Here is a 6,087-nt window from a genome sequence, read left to right on the forward strand (position 1 = left end):
TCTAGACAGGCTCGAACGCCCAGCGTTATTGACGCCTCGGTGGGTCTTACCTGCCCTTCGTATGCTAAATGTAAAAGGCAGTAGTGTCATGTCCCTTTTCTCTCTCTATCTATTTCTCTTCACCATTTCATTTCTTTTTTATCTTTCTATACTTTCATAATGGGCCTATAAATTGCAGAATTAACACTGTCTTGGAATTTAAAAGCTATCTAGACAGTATTTACCTGTTTACCCATTAATCTTTTCACTGCCATTCATTCGGTGGTCAGGCAGGACCTACCAATTCCCATTTGCCTCTGATAAATTACAGATGGTCGTCCTACTCTAGCAGGGAGACTAACGCCCGTATTCACAAACATTACTATGAAGTCTCACAGTGCGCGTGGACGCACAGGGTCACACACGATCCAATCACAGAGCTCTATTCAACGCTGTGCGTTCGATTTGCTGCTTCACATAAGCAAGCATCGTTTGTGAATACGGGTGTAAATGGCCTGGGTCTAACGACTATAAAAATTGTTAGTTGTTTCCAACTATGACTGCCAGCCAGCAATGGGTGACATGGACACAAATGTCACTGAATGCCTTGTGAAGATTGTGTATTGTGTAGATACAAGTATTTTTGTGAATAAACCTATCATGTACAAAGAAAAGTTATCGCGCTTTTCTGAATATCTGTATTTACAAGCCTGTTCATAATATTTTCGCAGGATCCTAATCCCCGTTCATACCCATAACTCGAGCAATGTATAGGCGCCATAACCCATCTGTTTGAACGGGCCCAATAAAGCGGAGGCTCTGACGTAACCCAAGCAAACACTGGGCCCGTATTTTTGAGCATTACCTCACTTTCGGCGTGACTTGAGAAATTCGCGGTTTGATGAAAAAAGTGAGACAGATGATGTTACTTAAAATTGTTTACATTAAGGTGAATACTCGTATAAACTAGAACATTTACTTGTAACAGAACAACGAGCCGCTCTCTATGAAATGTTTGGTGTCATCACCCTGTCACGAACCAAACGTCATACATTTTACCTGCTTTACTAATATGCTTAAAACACCAAGCTTCTTTCAAGACCTCATCTCAAAATACTCTAGTAGTTGTGTCATCCATTCGCATACCACAACCTACACAGTGGTTCTCAAACTAGTTCTCAACTTACACTATCACTCATTTTAGACGTTTAAAAAGGATGATGACTAAATATTATACACGTTTGAATGAGTAACGTTCTGTTCAGTTTTTCATAAAGTATGTGACAAATAAAGTTTGTTTCACGAGTGTGACTGTAAAAAATCTTGGACATAGTCGTCCAACATTGATATGTACCAGATATGAAATTGACAGGAGGGCGCTACTATCAATACTGGTTTATTAATTCCGATTTTTGCCACTTGACGTTGGATTATACAACATACTTTTCGATTGTCTATCAAACATACCATACGCCTTCGTGCTGTTTTATTACGATCAAGGAACAGCAACATTGTGATTGTTTGGCGCGCTGCCAGGCTCTGGAGTGGTGACGCGCTCCCGAGCACATGTCAAAGTCACACTCAAACTTGTTTAGTAGCATCTAAACATGCCGCTTTTGTGAGTGCGTAAATCTTGAGTTGCTATACGGAAGAGAAAGAGATTCGGGGGGTTACTCCGAAGAATTTTAGCCGAAGTTTCGAATGTTGCTATCCCTTTCACGCAAAGGGAGATGCCAGCTTAACGTCAGTAAAGTTTTAACAGTGCGTAAGTAATTTTTTGACGGTTTTATTAACATTTTGATGCCATTGGATGATTTTATTTTATTTATTTGAACTTGTAACTGTTTCAGGCGACCACTCAACCGCCAACACAAATTCACAAAAAATCCAACAATTTTTTTTTAACAAAAATGTATAAGTATCATGACGATTCTCTTTTTTTAAAGGAATAAACAAAAATTTACATTTATAAACACAACGTCACTGAGGAAAGGCGTTTTCTTGCCCAAAGCAATTTCCCTTGAACATCACGCTTCACGGTCCCTGTTTCCAGGTTGAACGTGAATTTTCATAATGCCCCATAAACTTGTGTATTTTTTTCCCTTGTTTTTGGCACGTCGGTGTAAACTTCGCTTATTTTATGCGCTTGTTAAACTGCGCTAACGCGTCTTGGGCGTATGTTATACTGTAATATTTTATGTTATTATGTCGTTACGTTACTCGTTTGTAGTTAACGATTGACAGTATATTTATAAAAGTTCATAATTTTTCCAATAGGCTGTTTTGGGTTGCCATCATAACTTAAACAACATAGTCCATACAACTCCTTTTTTAACTAAAACACTTGTGACGCGCCCCGCGACGCATCGACAGCCCTAGCACCGAGCGCAGAGATTTTGACAACCCTACGGCTGCGCGGCCGCACGCCGCACGGACCGAGCTAATATATGAGACGGCGGCGACCGCGGGCGCCTAGCATTCGCTCGGGAGCCATTGCAACAGCCAGACGTTCGCGCGCGCGTCTATCGTTCCCTCGGCTGCATTGCACAGAGTCCCTAGCGAATTGCTACCCACACTGTTCCCACTAACCCTAACTGTTCGGCTCTGGCTTGATTCGATACCTCGTTAACTCGGTCAGGTGATCTAATTGTCGATTCGAGACGTTCTATCGTTGATAGCCTATCGGTTCTCGTCCTTACCGAGTAGTGCATGTGATACTCATTCCCGACCTGCGGCAGCAATCCCGCTGCCACCCTTCCTGAACTTCATACCCCCTCGCCACGTAGGTCCGACGCCCTTTCCCAGTGGTATCATACTCATCAGAGGACTTTGGTCTCTGGCTCGAGCTATTGAACCACGTCCTACCCCCCTAGTTATAAGTATCCAAACTAACACTCGCTAAACCTCGCACAGGGCGCCGCCCCTCTCGCGGATAAAAGTCTGTCAAACTACATACCAAAGACACCGATTATGGCTATTAGTTACGGTTAAAGAAGGTGGTGCAACTCAGCCTTAGGAAACAGAGCATAGATTGAAAAAATGCTTTTGACTATAATGAAATAATGTAATGTAATGATACAGCGAAACCAAAATCATTCAATTCTGCTACATTTAACAATCTTCATTGTCCGAATTACGTAAAACGATTCCGCCAAAGTCGTTCTCGCTGACAACACTTCGCGAACTCGTAAATCTAATTCGAAATCTCTTAAAAACGTTCTGCCGAGAAAAATATGGGCTCGTAAACTGAATGCGTCAGATGCAGGGACGGCTTCATTTTATTGGGCGGGCTGAGGCTCCCAAACATTTCTTGAAGAATCTCTCCATCACTGAGTGCTCCGCATTGCTCATAAGAATAGCTACCACCATCTTGCCAAGTCTGTCGCCATAACAACAATGTTAACAGTATTGTTGTGTTCCGGCAGTTAAGAGGTAAGATACCCAGTTCCTCCGAAGTTGAGGATTCCGGGTGAAGCTCGCTTCCACCTTCAGCCTGATAGGCACTTACCATCAGGTGAGATACAGATACATCGGCCTGTATGGCCAAGAGCTTCCTCGTTGTGGATAAAAAAAAACTTAAATTCGTTGTGTTAAGGTTTTAATTTTTTTAATGTTGGTCAAAAATAAACTTAGCTATCCATGCCATGCTGAACCTTGTTCTGATTAATCTTAAAATGCTTCTATGACATTTGTGAAAGCTTGATTCTGTTCTTTTCACTATCAGTAATTGATTCTTAAGAATATTCATTAAATCATGGTCATAGTTGTTTTTGATGCAATACTGAGTGTCCCTATAACGAGCGAGAAATTATATTATACTTTGTGAGCTGACTTGAAGTGGAGACTAAATGACTTGATGATGATCAGCTGACTTGACTTATATTTAGGTGGTGATTGTGCTAATTAATCACTGCATTTCGTTTATTTTAAAAGTGTTTTGTAATTTGTTTGATCACTAAGTTTGAGAACCGTTGTTAAGAATGGCGTTTAATTTGATCGATTAATTTTATGTCCGACTTGACAGATCGTAATTCTCTCAGTTAGAAAACATTTGTTGTATTCCGAGTTAGACAAACTTTTCCTTGGGTATTGTTTTTCTCATGGTAAACCCCAAGAGATTTCGTAGGACTCCCATAAACGTAAAGCCTCTGTCACACTTGGGGACAGTTTGACTCCAACATTACGAGCAATGGTCAGTCTACTTGACGATGCAACGTTTGCTCTGTGTTTTGCATTTTACAGCGCAAATGATAGATTATATCCCCCACTTCTTTTAAATTTCAGTAAAGGTGTGACACTTTTTCTATGTGAAAGATTTTTTATGCACAACAGCCTTGTTGTGCCAGCCAGGTATTTGATCGCAATCGCACCTGGTGTTAAGTGAGATGCAGTCAGTCTGGTACATACCTGCCCTGTAAGTGCCTATTCACTCGCCTTGTTTGGGAAAGACCGCAGCAGGCAGCGAATTACAGTCCCTAGCTGTTCGCATTATAAGAGTTATCGATTTAAAATAATATTGACTGTTTTATTTCTGTTTCCTATTCATGCACGTTAATGTTGTTCACTGACACGTTAGTCAACGTGTCGCTACATTTCTCCCGCAGTGTATCCAAGGTCTTACCCACTGGCCAGGAACCGAATGCGATACCTACTTCTCGCATCGTCCTTGCGCCTTGTTTGGCCGATGCCGTGTTTTTGTTGCGCCCTACGTAGGTATCGATTTATGGTAATATCGTTAGGGAATAAACACGGTGATATTTATCCTTTTTTTATTATGTTTTTGAGTATTCTTGATCTTCTATGTAACGTATGTTTTCAGGAAAAAGTATTTACGCATGTTTACGCGTTTTTGAGTTTCGAACTAGATGGAGTAGTGTTTCAGTTTCAGTTCTTCATGATATGGAAATTATCAATCATATTAAAAATCCACAAGCACAATCTCATCCATCTAAACTTTAGTATGGTTTCTGGTCTAATAAGTTTCTGGTCTTGAAAGCGTTTATTTGTCCCAAAATCAGATGATGAATATCCCGCCTGAGTTCAACATGAAAACAATATCCAAAAGGCTCCCCTTCATAAAGAATTAATTGGCATTCAAATCAACTGAAAATTTCACAGCTCCTGATTGATTGTGTATTGATGTTATTAATTCACCATCACTGAATCGATATTAAAGATAGCACGATAGCACTGTAACAGATTTCGGATTTCTTTTTTTAGAAATTGTACGTCACATTCATCTAGTTATTTTAATATTATGTATACGAGTATTATAGTCCACAGCTATGCAGTATTAATGGGATTCCTATTAATTCGTCCAAGGATTCCTAGCATGGGTCGTGTTTGTAGCCTCGACCTTTAAACTAACCTTAACCTATTTGAGTTATCTGTTAACGCATCGGTTGCATGCAGTATAGGCGCTATGATTACTAGTTTGATGGAATTTCAGTGTTATCTGTTAACGCATCGGTTGCATGCAGTATAGGCGCTATGATTACTAGTTTGATGGAATTTCAGTGTTATCTGTTAACGCATCGGTTGCATGCAGTATAGGCGCTATGATTACTAGTTTGATGCAGACAGTGGTGACTGAGTTTGTTGCGGCGCTTCTTCTCAGCACTTGCCAAATGTTGGTCTCGAAGCGCTGGTAGGGTAAAAAGATTATGAGACATGTAGAGGCTCCTTAAGAGCATATTTTATGACGATTTGTAAGAACTATTTATTAGTCTAAACAAATAAAGAAATTTTGACTTTGACTTTGACTTCAGACAAAACCTATTTAGAAAATTAATTGGGCATGGCGTCTAGTTTCTTGCGCAGTTTTAGTACTGGCACACCTATTGTTCTGAAGCAGTGGTAAAGTTAAAATGAGACGTGTAAAAGCACTTTTTAAAAGCTTATTTGCTGGAAATAAAATAAAATTACATTTTCCATGTGTTTCTAGTTTGGGAAAAATTAGGTAGTGCCCTCTTGTAGATGTCATCATTATATGGGACTCTTCAGTGTTGTCCAAACGTGGCAAAAATCAGAACTAAAAACCCAATATAGTAATAGCGCCCTCCAGTCAATGTCATAGCTGGGACGGTTCAGTGTCGAACAACTATACTA

This window comes from Ostrinia nubilalis, chromosome 26, assembly GCF_963855985.1.
Source record: "Ostrinia nubilalis chromosome 26, ilOstNubi1.1, whole genome shotgun sequence".
Taxonomy (NCBI): Eukaryota; Metazoa; Arthropoda; class Insecta; order Lepidoptera; family Crambidae; genus Ostrinia; species Ostrinia nubilalis.